The sequence below is a fragment of the Cebus imitator genome, unplaced genomic scaffold (genome assembly GCF_001604975.1).
Source record: "Cebus imitator isolate Cc_AM_T3 unplaced genomic scaffold, Cebus_imitator-1.0 Scaffold586, whole genome shotgun sequence".
NCBI lineage: Eukaryota > Metazoa > Chordata > Mammalia > Primates > Cebidae > Cebus > Cebus imitator.
The window spans coordinates 1,006,618-1,022,660 of record NW_016107901.1 but is presented as its reverse complement, the minus strand read 5'-3'; positions in this window follow the sequence as shown (position 1 = coordinate 1,022,660).

The window sequence follows — 16,043 nt, the reverse complement described above, 5'->3', positions numbered from 1 at the left end:
ACCATGCCCAGCTGATTTTTTGTATTTTTAGTAGAGACGGGGTTTCACCATGTTGACCAGGATGGTCTCGATCTCTTGACCTCGTGATCCACCCGCCTCGTCCTCCCAAAGTGCTGGGATTACAGGCGTGAGCCACCGCGCCCGGCCAACTTCTCTCATTTTCATTGTTTTGCAATATATTTAATGGCTTGCAGTATGTTAATGATACCTGCAACTCTAAACAAGAATAAGGAAAATCAAAGCAATCTTCTGACGGATGCCTAGAGCAAAGAGCAAAAGGAACCAGGTACGATCAAAATCCTAGACAAAGCCAAGGAGTATTGGAATCAAAATTTCCAGCTATTGGAAAGTGAAGACTAGCACTTTTGTTAACAAAACCGTCACGCCTGTAATCCTAGCACTTTGGGAGGCTGAGGTGGGCAGATCACGAGGTCAAGAGATCGAGCCCGTCCTAGCCAACATAGTACCCCGTCTCTACTAAAAATACAAAAATTAGCTGGGTGTGGTGGCACGCGCCTGTAGTCCCAGCTACTTGGGAGCCTAAGGCAGGAGAATTGCTTGAACCCGGGAGGCGGAGGTTGCAGTGAGCCGAGATCGCGCCACTGCACTCCAGCTTGGCGACAGAGTGAGACTCCGTCTCAAAAAAAAACCCAAAAACAAAAAACAAAACCAAAGAGTGTTTATCATCTACTAAGTACAAGGCCAAATGCAATTCTGTCATGAACAACAACAACAAAAAAAAACCTCACAATTTATTTCCTTAAAGATTCATTTTTATAGCTGGTTTTGGGTAAGAGTTTTCTGGGAATGATTAAATAAGACCTGATATTATAGCCATTTTGAAGCCAATTAAAGTTCTAAAAATATAAACCAAGTAGGGAGAGACATAAGTAACATGCCTATACAGTTAATACTTATTTCAACTTGTTATCATCTGTGTCTAATTATTTACTGCAAAATAATTTCTTTTGCATGTTTCAGATTAACTTTTTTGCATGTTTATCCTCACAGTTCATACCCCACGATATTATGCATGTTTCAGATTAACTTTTTTGGCCATGTAATGAATTTTAATCCAAATGTACTTTATCCTCACGGTTCATACTCCACGATACAGGTGATAAAGCTTGAAGTTATTAAACAGAAATATGCTAAGATGTTACCTCTCTCCGTCTCTCTTTAAAATGCACATGCATTACCTGGGGATCTTGTTCACAATTACGATTCTGCAAGTCTGGGGTGGATTCTGAGATTCCGCATTTCTTTTCTTTTTTTTTGTGACGGAGTCTTGACCTGTCACCCAGGCTGGAGTGCAGTGGCACGATCTCAGCTCACTGCAACCTCTGCCTCCTGGGGTTCGAGCAGTTCTCCTGCCTCAGCCTCCCGAGTAGCTGGGACTACAGGCATCCACCACCATGCCCGGCTAATTTTTATATTTTTTAGTAGAGATGGGGTTTCATTATGTTGGCCAGGCTGGTCTCGAACTCCTAACCTTGAGATTCATTTGGCTCGGCCTCCAAAAGTGCTGAGATTACAGGTGAGATTACAGCCATGAGCCACTGCCCTTGGCCTTTTTTTTTTTTAAGAGATGCTGTCTTGCTCTGTCATCTAGGCGGGAGTGCAGTGGCACAATCAAAGCTTACTGCGGCCTCAAACTCCTAGGCTCAAGCGATCTTCCTGCTTCAGCCTCCAGGGGCTACACTACAGGCGTGCATCCCCACACCTGGCTAATTTTAAAAAATTATTTTTTGTAGAGATGGCATCTCACAATGTTATCCATACTAATTTTGAACTGTAGGCATCAAGCAATCCTCCTGCCTTGACCTCCCGCAGTGGCGGGATGATGGGCCTGAGCTACAGTGCCAGCCTCAAGGTCCTGCATTTCTAAGGAGCTCCCAGGCAATGCAACTGTGTTGGTTCAAGCACGATTCTGTGACTAGCAAGGTCCTCATCTCCTTTGACCTGAGCATCCCATGATGGTTTGCAGGAGTTGTGGTGCTGCCCGCGTTTTGAGGAAAGGGAGCATTCATTTTTAGATTCGGATTTCATATGTCAAAACACTCTTTTCAGCAAAAGATGTTGAATATTCCTCCCTCAGGGCAGGAAACACAAAGAGAAGGAAGCTTCCAGAGCTGAAGATCTCGACGAAGGAAAGCCAGTCCTGCTGGGACGGGAGCACCTGAGCGCTGCTGGTCAGAGAAGCCTCCTCGTGGGTGACAAGCAAAGCCTCCACCCTCTGTGCTCCAGGTTAGAATCAGGGATAGGAGGCCGAAAGCCATCACTCCAGCTGAAGCCAGATGACAGAATACTCAGGCTTCCCAGGATACTCAAGCGCCACCAGCAAGAAGGCTCAGCACACCTGCTGAGTGCAAAGGAACTGTGGAAAGGTATTAAGAGCCACTGTCTGTTTTTCAGATTTTACCATATGCAACCAAACACAGTAACGATATGGCTCATATTCCAGGTGCAAATGTTTTCCATAAATATCGTTTTCACCAAGTTCCAAGATAAGTAGCTATAATAACTATATAAAACATAAAATAAAATTACCTGCTGTCCAATAATATAATAAAAATTATATGTAACATATGCAAAGTATATATGTAATAATAAAATATTATTAAATGTAACTACCTGGATAAACTAGTTCTGTCCTTATCTGTTCAAAGTGAAGAATTTGGGGTTCAGAGTAGGTAGACTCTCTTAAACTCCTCTTAAATAATTTCTGTTTTAATATGGCTCTTGTTTTACTAAGAATTCTCAATGATGCTTTCAACACATTCTAAAAACACAAAAATTAATCTTATTCCTAGATGTCCATAACTTATTTTCCCCAAGTTGCTATTTGTTACTAGCATGAAGCAAAATAACTATAACCTAAAAATGTGTCCAATTAATTCTGGTGTCATTTTAATATAATCAGACAATTATCGACATGTTTTCTCTTAGGGTTCTTACCTGCATTTACATTTCTGAAGCTAGGTGAAGGTGCATGCATGTTTGTACATAGACCATGAATATAGGAAGTAGGGCTGGAAAGGGTGGACAGAGGCATCTAGCCGAGCGTCTAGAACATGACCTTCAAGCAAGTGAATTCTGCAGTTTCACTAGAATGCACGGTTTCCAGTTATTTCTTCAAAGTGGAAAGTGTCTGAGGTTGAAATTCCTAGAGAGAGATGGTCTGGGAGGGTAAGCCTGGCCCCTCATCTGCCTGCCAGTTCCCTGAGCTGTGACACCAATGTCTCACAGTGTGCCTCCCTTGGGCCTCCATTCCTTGATCTGTAGAATAAGGGCATTTGACAAGATAATTCCTAAAGTGTCTCTCAAATCTATGATTCTACGACTTTAATACTTTTAGTATTGAAGAAAATGTACATGATAGTGTGTCCTCTCTGCACGTCAGCTAGAATGGGACATTATTAAATAATAAAATGTCAGTTTTCAACTGCATGGGTGTAATTTTTTAAAATGCATTTTGAGACAAGAAGATTGCTCTAAGCTTTCACAGATGTTAACATTTTTTTAAATTTTCTTTTCTCACATGGTGCCAGTAGGAATAATTCATCCCTGGACTTTTTCTGTCAGCATCTATCTGTGGCCTTATTTCAAAATGCCACATTATCAGCACAAAGATACAAGATTCTTGAACATGAAACCCTAACAATGAAACAAAATTGATAGTAAAAGAAAATGAAGACAACAAATGTAAAGTTCAAATTTCTATTACCTTGATTTTTCTAAAAGTGACTAAATGTATATATAAAAATCGAATTTTTAGGAACGTAAAGCACCCTTTCATTCATTTATTTTTACTCTTCTGTCATATTGTTGTTACTGACAGAGTTGTCAGTACAATAAAATGTTATTAAAATGCCAGGTGCAGTGGCTCACTCCTGTAATCCCAGCACTTTGGGAGGCTGAGGCAGGTGGATCATCTGAGGTCAGGAGTTCAAAACCATCCTGGCCAACACGGTGAAACCCCGTCCTACTAAAAATATAAAAATTAGCTAGGCCTGGTGGCGGGCGCCTGTAATCCCAACTACTTCAGAGGCTGAGACAGGAGAATTGCTTGAATCCGAGAGGTGGAGGTTGCAGTGAGCCAAGATTGCACCATTGCACTCCAGCCTGGGCAACAGGGTGGGACTCTGTCTCAAAAAAAAAAAAAAAAAAAAATTCATGACGTTAGAAGCTGAAATAGTGCCTGCTTTAACACCACACTCCCACCCGACTTCACATGCTGGTGCGTTCCCATCTTCCTCTGCACACTGTGTCATGCTGTCAACACCCCGCATACCAGGCTGCACGCTGTTTCATTCACTATCTGCAGGATTGAGAACATTGGGTGGAGTTCCTATCAAGTTGCTGTTGCAATCATATTCAACAAATCAGGACACGCCCACCTCTCGTTTGCCTGGTTTGATCTTTGAAGGAATTGAAAATCCACAAGGGCCTAAACTTGTCAGGTATTTTAGTGGGAAATGGGCAGTTCCTCTCAAACAGCTGACCTGGAGCTCCCACCTGCCGCAGAGAGTGAAACCTCTCTGCAGTCTTAAATGTTGCATTCATTCAACCCTGGAGAAAGGCCAGCTTGTCACCCACTCTGAACTCATTCTTATGAGGGGACTCTTATTTATAGCCACAGACACAGTGTGATTCCCTATTTTAAATGAACGAGTGGGACTTTGTGTTTTTCACCGTCTTTAGCTTTAGCCCTTAAGGACTTCATGGAGCTCCTAAGTAATATAGGCAGTCGGGTTGATTTTAGTTGAACTAGCATGCATTTTCCACATTTAGAAATAAGTATTACACAATGAAGGATAAGAAGTAAAGGACAATAATGCAGCCTTTGATGCTTATAAAAATTTTATGGAAAACAGCTGGTTCCAATGAGAATATTTCTGTTATCACCACAAACTCAATTTCTACTTCAACTATATAATTAAATCAGGCTTGAGAATAACTAAGAAACAATACTGCTAAATGTTGGCTTTAAATTACCATTTGTCTGCTTAAATCATGATGAATACAGTAATTAGAAATGGCGTTATCGATTATTAAATGTCAGAATGAATACACTAATGAAGTTATAGGGACAAATGTTTCTGATTATTGTGACCAATTTGGCCATAGTCCTGAGTCTAAAATTTTTTAAACTCTAAAAATATAAAAGGAAGTATCCATGACTGTATCAAGTATAATAATAAAAATTTGGCCAGGCGAGGTGGCTCATGCCCATAATCCCATTACATTGGGAGGCCAAGGCAGGAGGATCACTTGAGGCCGGGAATTCAGGACTTGATTGGGCAACATAGTAGAACTCAGCCTCTACAAAAAGTTTAAAAACATTAGCTCGGTATGGACGTGGACATCTGTAGTCCTAGCCGCTCCGCAGGCTGAGGCAGGAGGATTGCTTTAGACCAGGAACTCAAGCCAGTGAGATATAATCACCTCTCTGCACTCCAACCTAAGCAGCCTAATGAGACGCTGTCTCAAAAAAAAAACCCCCAAAACATAACATTGACTTTGTTCAAAATATAAGCGTTCATTATACTGCAACTTGTCCTTCAAATCCAGTCGTCGTGAACCTACCGTGTGTCTGCGGCAGTCAGATGCTGAGCACGCTTGAGTGAACAAGAGACAGAAGACTCCTCCCCTTCTGACGGGGGACTGAAATGAAGTCAGTGAGCTAGCAAATCATTACAGAAGGTGACAGTGACTGTGAGTCAGACAGACTGTGCTGTGATCGAAGACTGGGTGGGAAGGGGGAACCTACACTAGAGACTCTGGATCAGGATTTGGCTCCAGGCAGAGGCTTCCAGTGTGTAACCGAGCTGAGTCAGAGGACGTGGAAATCCAGCCCTATAGGGCCGGCGCTTCGCAGCCAGGAAGATGGACGGTGTGTGGGAGCTGGAGAACGGTGGGCTGTAGGTGGCACAGGGCCTGGTCTGCCAGGCGGCAGCATCCCAGCTACTCCTTCCAATGCTTCGAGGCAACTCTAGCAGATGTTTTTTCCCCTTTCTTTTGCTTACCAGGTACCTATCAGTACATCCTGTCAACTCGACTTTGAAAGCAGATCCTTTTTCTCAACCCAGGTCTCCCTTATAATGTCCATTGTGCAAGTCCAGATGATCCTTTAGGAACATAAACCAGATCCTTCTTTCCTGCTTCCAACTTTTCCATGACTTCCTGTCACACACGGAAAGGAGGCTGAACCGTCCTGGCTCTTTGTGCCCTTCATGATCTGCAGGGCACCTCCTGCTCTCCTCTTACCCCTCCACCTCCAACTCCAGCCTCCAGGGGGCTTGCCAAGTTTTGTCTCCTCCAGGGCATTTACTCTAGTTATTTTGTCTTCCTGAACTTCTTTCTCAACTCCTTGCATAGCTGAATCCTTCTTATTTCATTCAAATGTCAACCTGATGTCATTTGAATGTCCTCTGCCCAATGGTCATGCATGACCATCCGACTAAACAGCCAAATAGTACTGTCCTTGTTTCTCCACGGGACCTGAATCCTCTGCATAGCCCTTGTGCTGATATTTTGATAGTACTTGCGGATTGGCCGCCTTCTCCATAGCACTCCGTTCCCACACTATTCAACCTAGAATGCAGTTCTGTGAAAGAAGGAATAATAAATGTGCTGTTCATTAATGTGTCCCCCGACCCGGGACTGTGCCGGACACACAGTGGTTCTCAACAATTTTTGCCAAATGAACCAACGGCTGATAGGCTGTCATGGATAAACTCATCATGAAATAGAAGTGAGAGAGAAAGGGGAAGAGAAAGGGGTGGTGGTGAGAATGCTCGGGTCGGCAGGGCTGGAAAGACCACCGAGCAGTCGAGCAGCTCCTGCACGGCGGCCGCTACCAGCACCTCCTGCACGGCGGCCGCTGCCACAGCCGCTGGATCAGCGGGTCGCACTTCTGCAAGGAAATCAGACCCTTTGTTGTCCCCAAAGCATAGGCAGCATGAGCTTCATGCTTGCATCGGGTCCCCTTTCTCCTTGAGTCCCTTGGGTATGCTGTGGCCCGGGAGAATGCTATGCCCACAGTGAGCCTGTGTCAAAGCCAAGGAACTCCAAGGGCAGGAGATCCTGGTGTTCTGTGGGGGCTGCTGGCAAACTTCGTCCTCTTTCTCCCTGGAAGAGACATTGTCTTTAGCACCCTGGGATTTCTTCAAGGAGAGATGTTCCCAAATCTCTGCAGAGGGAGTCGTTATGTTTCTACTGCCAAGACTGTCTGCTATGCAAACATCCTGTATCATCCATTGATGATCTCAATGTTCTTTGTTCAGCAGACATGAAAACCATGTCCAGACATGGAGAACTAGTTCATAACAAAAGGATCCCGTGGCCTGATTTGGGGCAGAGCTCCTAAGGGACAGAACATTTCAAGACATATTTGGGAAACCCGAGAGTGGAGCTGTCTTCACCCAGTTCCCCAGGGAACTGTACTAGGAAGGCATAAAATCCCAGGAAATTTTGAGTTGCACAGGGTTTGAGACACTATGGAACCAGAGAGAGCTTTGCGAGGGTTTTTCCGGAATGGCAATAGGCTGAGGTTATGACATCATTCCCACACACTTACACAGCAAGGAGTGGAAACTCCAGCAAACTGGGAGACACAGGAGGACAGGAACAGATGCTGCTTCAGTAACGACATAAAGGAACCAGTTCCCGAGGGCCAGAGGGGGATGCTCAACCCACAGGACGGTTGAAGGAGGGAGAGACGCAGCTCCCCAGTGGCTCACACTACGAAAGGTCCCTGGGAGATTCCAGAGGGGATGTCTCGTCTTGAATCACTTTCAGGATGAATAAGGAATTTAACCACTTGTTTTCTGAATGTCTGTTACTGAGAGACACCATCTCTGGAGCCAGGCCGGGAGGCTGTGGTGCGGGAGCCAGCTCAGGTGGTTGTCGGGACGGCCTCTGTGGAACCACAGCTCTGGGGCCGTCACCTTGTCCTGTCAGGTTAGCTCCCACTGTTCACATCTCTCCCTCGGTAGTTTATTTTTGATTACATATCACAAAAGTGTCCATATGGAATGCGTTGAAACTCAAGTTGAAAGGAGAAAAATAACAGGTTGTTCACCACAGATAGCTTGAGCAGTAGTGGTCTGGAGCAGCCCCATCCATCAGAACATCTGCCGAGGATGGAGCCCGACTATTCCTGCAGCCACCAGTACGCTAGCCTCTAGGTGCATGTGGCTACTGAACACCTGGAGTGTGGCAATTCTAATTCAGGATCTGAACATCTCATTGAATTTTAACTGAGTTAAAGTAGCCATGTGACTAGTGGCTGCAGCACTGGACACCGCAGGTCTAGAATGCAGGCGTTAGCCTGAGCTGCTCAAAGCCTTTGTGACCTTATCATAAAATGAGGATAAAAGTCGAATCAATCCTGCAGGGGCTTTTGAGGCTTAATGAACTAATCCATGTTAGGGGCTTAGCACCTCTGGGGCACACAGCTGGCACTCAGTAGGCATTAGAGGAGGATGGAAAAAACATAGGAGGCATTCACAGAGACAGAGTGCCAGGGGTCCTGAGGACAGGTTTGGACACGTGTGTGACTAGCTACTAGGTAAGAAAATGGAAGAGTCGTGCAGCATGGGGCCGGAGCATGGGTGACAGTGGGTGGGGAGGCCGTGCTTGTGGTTCTATGTGAGAGCACAGGCCTATGAGGGGTGATGCCTCAGACTCTAATGGCCTTGAAAAGGAGGGTAGTTATTCAGCACTGGGTGCCGGGTGGGGGTTGGGGGTCCAGAGATGCCCAGGCAGTTGGGGCAGCTGCTCCCTTGGGTGGTGCACCGTGCACACGGCAGGGGCAATGCTCTCTGTGGGTGTGTCCAACTCCTTCACCCCAATTCAAAACATGGGCATTCTGGACATTCCTATCAAACAATCTGAATCAAGGCATGTGTTTGCCTAAATCATCTGAAAGTTTATATCAAAAATAGCTCCTCGACATGTGTGTATCAGTCTAGGTCCGATCAGGAGATGCAAACCACAACACAATTTAAACAGCAGAAAGAAGGAAATATGATGCTATTTCTTAAGAAACAGGACAAGAGAGTCACTATAGAGACAGAAAGAACTCTACAGGGCACCAGAACTGTGGGTGAGCACTCAAGAAAGGACACAGCTGGAGGGGCTTAGACCTCTGAAGAAAGTATGGCTGCACCTCATGGATAGTGGAGAATCTTGCTGGGTTTCCCAGGCCACAGCTGGCCCATGGTGGCTGAACAAGTAAAAGCATCCCTCTGTGGCACCGGCAAACAGGCCAACAGGAAGGCAGAGAGCGCAGGGCACACTACAGGTGTGAGGACGAAAACCCATCGTGTCTATGTTATTGTCCATGTCGAGAGAGCCGCAGGAAACACACCTGCAAAACACAGGCACGGGGAGTCTGGCAGGTGGCGTGCAGGGTGGGTCTGCACCATCCTCTGCAGGGACCCAGTGCCCCTCTGTGCACAGCTTAAGTCAGAGCAGCAAAGGTCCAGCCTGCTGGATGGCCGACCTTAAGGAGCATCAGTGCGTCTGTGGGTGGGGCTCAGGAGAGGGTGCAAGGAGCAGGACCTGGACGGAGGCACAGTCCTCTGCTATCTGCCGTCCCTGGCTCTGCTAGTGCTGTCCGAATCAGGAGCTGTAGAAAGCACGGCAGCCACATGCTGGAGAGAGCTGCGTGCACCCTGCATGCACCTGACATTGGAGAAACCACACTGGCTGAGCAGTAAAGAAAAATGCACACTCTCCAGGAGCATAGCAGATGCAGTGAGAGCCGGGAAGGAAAAGCCCCACTATCTGCAATGTCCCTCCAACACCTTCTACTGACAATCCTTAACATCAGATCAGTGGCGAAAACAAAACAAAACTGTAAAAGAGGCTCATCTGCATCTTTACAGATCAGGCAATGAACAATGAATTTGGAGCTGAGAGTCAGGAAACTGATAAATGGCAAAACATAGCCTATGCCAGATACCCACCAGCCCCACTCTTCCATGGCACTCAAAAAACTTTTCCTAGGGCCTTATCAGTGATCTAGGAAACCCATTGCTTTCAAGGAAAGGAGGGTTTCTTGGCAAAATATCTTTCTATGGGTAAAAATAGCAGTGTGGTCATCACCTTGTCATTAGTAAGTTCCCAATAGAGCAGACTAAGCGAAAGCTGTGCATCCAATAAGACGCTCGCACTTACAAATGGTTCACTGCCTGGGAGCTGGGTTCAGAAGTGCAGTAGATCCGGCATCTCGAAATGCCACAGTTCACCCTGTAGGACTAAATGTCCTATACTCCAGAGTTTTATTACTACTCCTATATGGTCTAAGAAGTGGGTATAGGCCGGGCGCGGTGGCTCAAGCCTGTAATCCTAGCACTTTGGGAGGCCGAGGCAGGTGGATCACGAGGTCAAGAGATCGAGACCATCCTGGTCAACATGGTGAAACCCCGTCTCTACTAAAACTACAAAAAATTAGCTGGGCATGGTGGCACGTGCCTGTAATCCCAGCTACTTAGGAGGCTGAGGCAGGAGAATTGCCTGAACCCAGGAGGCGGAGGTTGTGGTGAGCCGAGATTGCGCCATTGCACTGCAGCCTGGGTAACAAGCGCGAAACTCCGTCTCAAAAAAAAAAAAAAAAAAAAAGAGTGGGTATAACTTTTGGTAGTAGTTTGAAAAATATTGCAAAATCTTTGAAATCAAAAAAACTAAGGAGTTTATAAAACACTGCCATGTATATTTATGTCTATTCCTACTTCTTTTCCATTTCTCCTAAATAACGAAAACAAATAATCACATTTTCTGAAAAGTAAAGGGAACTCAGTAAATAAATACATAGCTTTGCGATCGTGACATACAATATTTTAGAATAAAAATGTACTATGAATATTCATAGATGTTATTATTCTTGGATCTTCAGCAACGTTAAATATGTAATATAATTACACCTCCGTTTCCTCTTCTAATATTTATCCCTGCTTCATTTCCAAATCATCTTTTCCACGTTTTCCTCTTCAGTTATTTAAGTCGGACGGTAAGCTCGTTTTCAGCTAGTTGTAATTAAAATATTGTCTATGAGCACTTTCAAGCCGGATTGTCATCATCAAAGGAAAGATGAGGCAGTTTTGGAGAAAACTCAGTGACACATCAAATCATTTAGATGAATGCTTTCATTTCACTATTTTTCTTCAACTAACTTTAAAATATGTGGGTGATTATTTTATATACGGATTCGCATGGTGCAAAAATCAACAGAACTCCAAATAAGGCACTGAGAGGAGACAGAGAGGGCGTCCCTGAGGGGGGCTCTTCTGCCCTGAGTGGTCCCTGTGTCCGCAGTGGCCAGGCAGACAAGCATCCTGCCTTCCATCGCCGCTTTCCAGAAGAGAAGACTAATGATGAACAGGTAAACAGCCAGTGCCTAACTTCATGGAGGGGTCAGTTATGGATAAAATCAAAGGACATGGAGGGAAAGGTAAGAGAAGGTAGCTGGAAAGGGCTGGGGAGGGAAGGGGCCCCACCCGGGAGAGCCTGGCGTTCTAGCCTGGGGAGGAATCCTGGGGGAGGTGAGAGGATGGAGGAGGGGCAGGGGGCTCAGGAAGGCACGCCTGCCAACTCCAGCTGTGTTTCATGGCTCCGGCTGTGTTTCAAAGGCTCTAAAGGAACGTGCCCACCTGGCCTGTGTCCATCCTTCTAGAACGCGCTTTGGCTCCTCGATTTGGGAAGGTCTGACTCCAACCGTCCAAGCCTGCCTCCAGATCCTTTAAAGATCCCTTCAGTTTTCTGTCCCAAGCAGCAGGAGGGACGAGGGAGGGGAAAGAGTGGAAGGAGTGGGCAGCAATGTGTACAGTTTGGCCCCGCAGCCGAGCCGCTGCAGCCATAACCTCCCTGCGGGGAGGCGGAGGCGGCGAGGAGCCAGGACGGGCTCCTGCGGCGCGCGAGCCCCACTGCTCTCTTGCCTCGGCCCCTGACCCTGGCAGGCCCATCTCAGCGTCTTGCAGGAGCTGGGATTCGCACACTCCTGGAGCCCTCGGGCAGGGGGAAGCCACGGTTTGTTTCCAGCAAGGAGCAATGTGAGTTACCTTGCCCTTAACCTTATGTAAATTCATTCAGGAAACGAAGATCCAGGGCAGACACGGCAGCGGGCCGGAGCCACAGCCCTGGGTTCCCAGGTTCTCCACCCAGCAGGGAAGACAGGCTGGCAAAACGATGACATGCGTGGTGCTGGCTGCAAAGGAAGAGAACAGATCTTCAGTTAGGATGAGGTTCGGGAACACTTCACTGAGAGGAGCAAAAGCGCCAGAGTGGAGTCAAGCTGGGACCTGAACTCACTCGCAGAGTTCCTTATGGGGAGGAGGTATTCCAGGACTAGAGAACAGTGTTAGCCTTGAAGTAGGAAAAACCTGGACCAGAAACTGGAAGGCAAAGAAGAAGATGGAAAAGAAAAAAATAAATAAAAATAAAAATAAGGGCCTGGGGCAGTGGCTCACACTTGTAATCCCAGCACTTTGGGAGGCCGAGGCGAGAGGATCACGAGGTCAGGAGATCGAGACCATCCTGGTCAACATGGTGAAACCCCGTCTCTACTATAATACAAAAAATAAGTAAAATAAAAATTTAGCCCGGCAGGAGGCTCAGGCAGGGGAATCGCTTGAACCCGGGCGCTAGAGATTGCAGTGAGCCGAGATCCCGCCTCTGCACTCCAGCCTGGGCAGAGCAAGGCTCTGTCACAAAACCAAACAAAAACGCTCAGGCAGGAGAGTGAAGCCGGGCACGAAGGAAGCAGGAGCCTGCACACTTGAAAACGTGTAGCAGCAGCCCCCCGAGCCCTGCGGGACCTCCAAGATGCCCTTCACTCTGAGGGCAGCGGGAAGACACTAAAGGGTTGAACAGGTTGCGTTTCTAAAAGGTCACGCACTACAGTGTGTGAGAGGTTGGAAGGGGATAAAAAGCAAACGCAGAAGGAAAGCTAGAGAGCGACAGACGGTGATGGGGGCGGTGAAAGGAGGGCGGGGAGGGTAGTGACCTCCCAGCGCCGTCGTGGGCCGCAACAGGCAATCGATCTGTGCTGCATGCTGGCCCCCACTGGAGAGGGGACAGTTGTTCCGTTCACGAGGGAGGACGCAGATCTGAGAGGCCGCACGCGGTGCCCAGGTCCGCAGAGCCGCGCTGGGCCCCAGTCACCGCGCTCCAGGGGAGCGTGGGAAGCGCTCCGCACCCGGAGCGCGCAGCTTTCCCAGGCCGCGGTTGCCGGGCGCAGGCTCAGCGTAGGGGTTCCGAGCAGCCCGCTTGGCGGCGGGAACGGAGGTGCAGACAGCCCGGCCTGGGCTGGGAGGGTGATCCGCCCCGCAGCTCCGCACTGGGCAACGCCGCCACCTGCAGTCCCGCGCACCAGCACAGCGGCCCGGGCGTCCCAGCCTCCGCGAGAAAGACTGTGCCTGCCCGACGATGACGCTGACCGGCCTCTGGTGAGGAGGCAACCGGGGAAATCAGACACGGGATGTGCTGCACCTGCAGGCTGCACAGGCGCGCGGACACCCCCTGTCCTCCCAGGCTCGGACCTGCGGGTCCGTGGGCGGCGTCCCTGCCCTGTGGCCGAGACTGTGACAGCCTTGGCAGCTGGCAGCCCAGTGCACTGACCGGTATACTCAGGCTCTCTCCACACACAGAAAGGCACCAAATCTCTGTGGCTCCACGCAACACGTGCTTTTCACTCTCATATCCAAGGCATGTCACGGGACAGGCCAGCAAGTGATTTAGGGACCAGGCTCTTTCCCTCTTTGTACCACCTTAAAAATGCGGCCTCCAAGTTCACTGCCTAAAGGAAAAAGGAATAATCAAGGGTGAGAGATTTTGCTGTGGCCTGTGACACAGCTCCACCTAATGTAAAGATGTTAGGAAGCTCAGGTTTCCTGGAAAAAGAAGTGTCGCTGGAGCATTAAGACTTGGCCTGACCCTTCCATGCCTCCTAAACATTCCCTTGTCCATTCAGAGAACACCCTCGGGCCAGTCCCACCAGTCACTGCCCATGCAAAGGACCCCCAGGCCATCTCACTCCATGGCCCAGACTCCTCTTGGGCTGTCACCAATCACCTAGAGGGACAGTGGTTGTTCTCTTCCACCCAGCAAACAAGCACATTACCTCTGAAACAAACACCACACCACCATTCCAAAACAGAGTGGGAGACACACCCCATTCAGCCCCACAGGACACCTGACTCCACAGGCTGCTAAATTCCTCGGCACTGGGCTGGGAAGGCCCCTCATTAGACTCTGGGGCTACCCTCTGGGGAAAACTGCATGCTTTTGTTTTTCCTGGATCTGCCCTTGTGGGAGTTCTTGCTTGCTCACTGGGCTTCAGTATCTGAACTGGGTGCTGGGGAAACTTCCCTCATAGGATCCACATACCCTGGATCTCTCTTGCTGTCTGCTGTAGACTAAATGGTTGCATTCCCCCAAAACTCCTATGTTGAAATCCTAATCTCCAGTGTGACGGTATTAGGAGGTGGGGACTTTGGTAGGTCATCAGGTCATGAGGGTGGAACCCCCATGAATAGCATTAGTGCCCTTCTTTAAAAGGGGCTTTTGAGGACAGAGTGAGAAGAAGACTGTCTGCAATATAGGAAATGGGCTGTTACCAGACATGGAATATGCTGGCGCCTTGATCTTGGACTTCTTGCCTCCAGAACTGTGAATAATAAATTTCTGTTGTTTCTAAGCCACCCAGTTTATGGCATTCTGTTAGAGGAACTCAACCTAACTAAGACATTGTCTGTGACCCAAAAAAAAGACTTTTAGATTAATTTTCTGCTTTCTTTGGATTAAGCTTTTTTTAGATTAAGTTTATGCTTTCTTTGGCAATATAATTTCTTCAAACTTTTTGAGGCCGTTCGATCTATTTGCTTCCAAACAGTTCCACATGGCTGTAACCACACCCAAAGCATTTTCATAGACAGCATTTTAAAATCTTCTACTTTTTTTTTTTACCTTTCCCATACCCCTGCTTAGTTCAGCTTAATAATGAGAGAAAACAATCTTAATCTAATCATCGTGATGAGGCTGAGTCACAATATGATTTTGTAGCTGAAGGGTTTTTAATTTCAATATATGATTGCCCTCTGTTTGTATTTCAAATGCAGTTGAAATGTCTAACCCTTCAAGAACCCACATTTCTGGACTTCCTGCTCTTAAGCCAGTCAATTTTCTTCCTGCGTGCTTTCTGTGCTTTCTTTGAATAGCATGCCAACACAGCCAATTATAGAAAACACACAATCACACTTTGATAATTTTTTTCAACTGCTTTTGCTAGAGTTGCTGAATCATAAGGCTTACAATCTATCTCCACAGATACTGCAGACAGCTTTACTATGTATTTCCACTGTAGCTAGAACGGATCATCTTCCTCACCACCTACCGCCTCACTTCAAGTCAATGTCAGACATAGATTTTTGTTGCTACAGTACTTCCCTTTGAAGTACCAATTTTTGCATTATTCCTGATGGTTCAGTTGTACCAATTCTCAAATTTCAGTGGTTTAACGCAATAAATGTTTTTTTCTTCCCTATGTTACAGTCCAGTCAGAGTTGGCTGATTCTCCTCCATGCAGTGACTCAGGGACCCAGGCTCCTTCTATCTGGGGCATCCATATTTAACATGCACCCTCTGAGTCACCACTGAATGAGGAAACATATCTATGTGCCTGACTTGGATGTAGTGACATCATGTCCATCACATTCCATGGGCCAGGACACAGTCACATGGCCCAATTCACTGCAAGGGTGCAGAAAAGTCATTTGTCTGTGTTTTCAGGAAGAAGAAAAAGACAGTATTGAAAAGGTCTGGCAATCCTAGCTACACTGCTTATAATAATCACACTTGAGTTCCTTTAGTCCCTTTCCTCTAGAAGTTTACATATAATATACAATAAATTAAAAAAAATTAAGATAAAAATGAGAATGTCATACTTTCAAGAAGCCATTTAAGATTCTACAAAGGTACTTATCTAGAATCCGGGAATAATACTGATAGTGTGTATGTGCATTGAAAGCCTGGTGGGG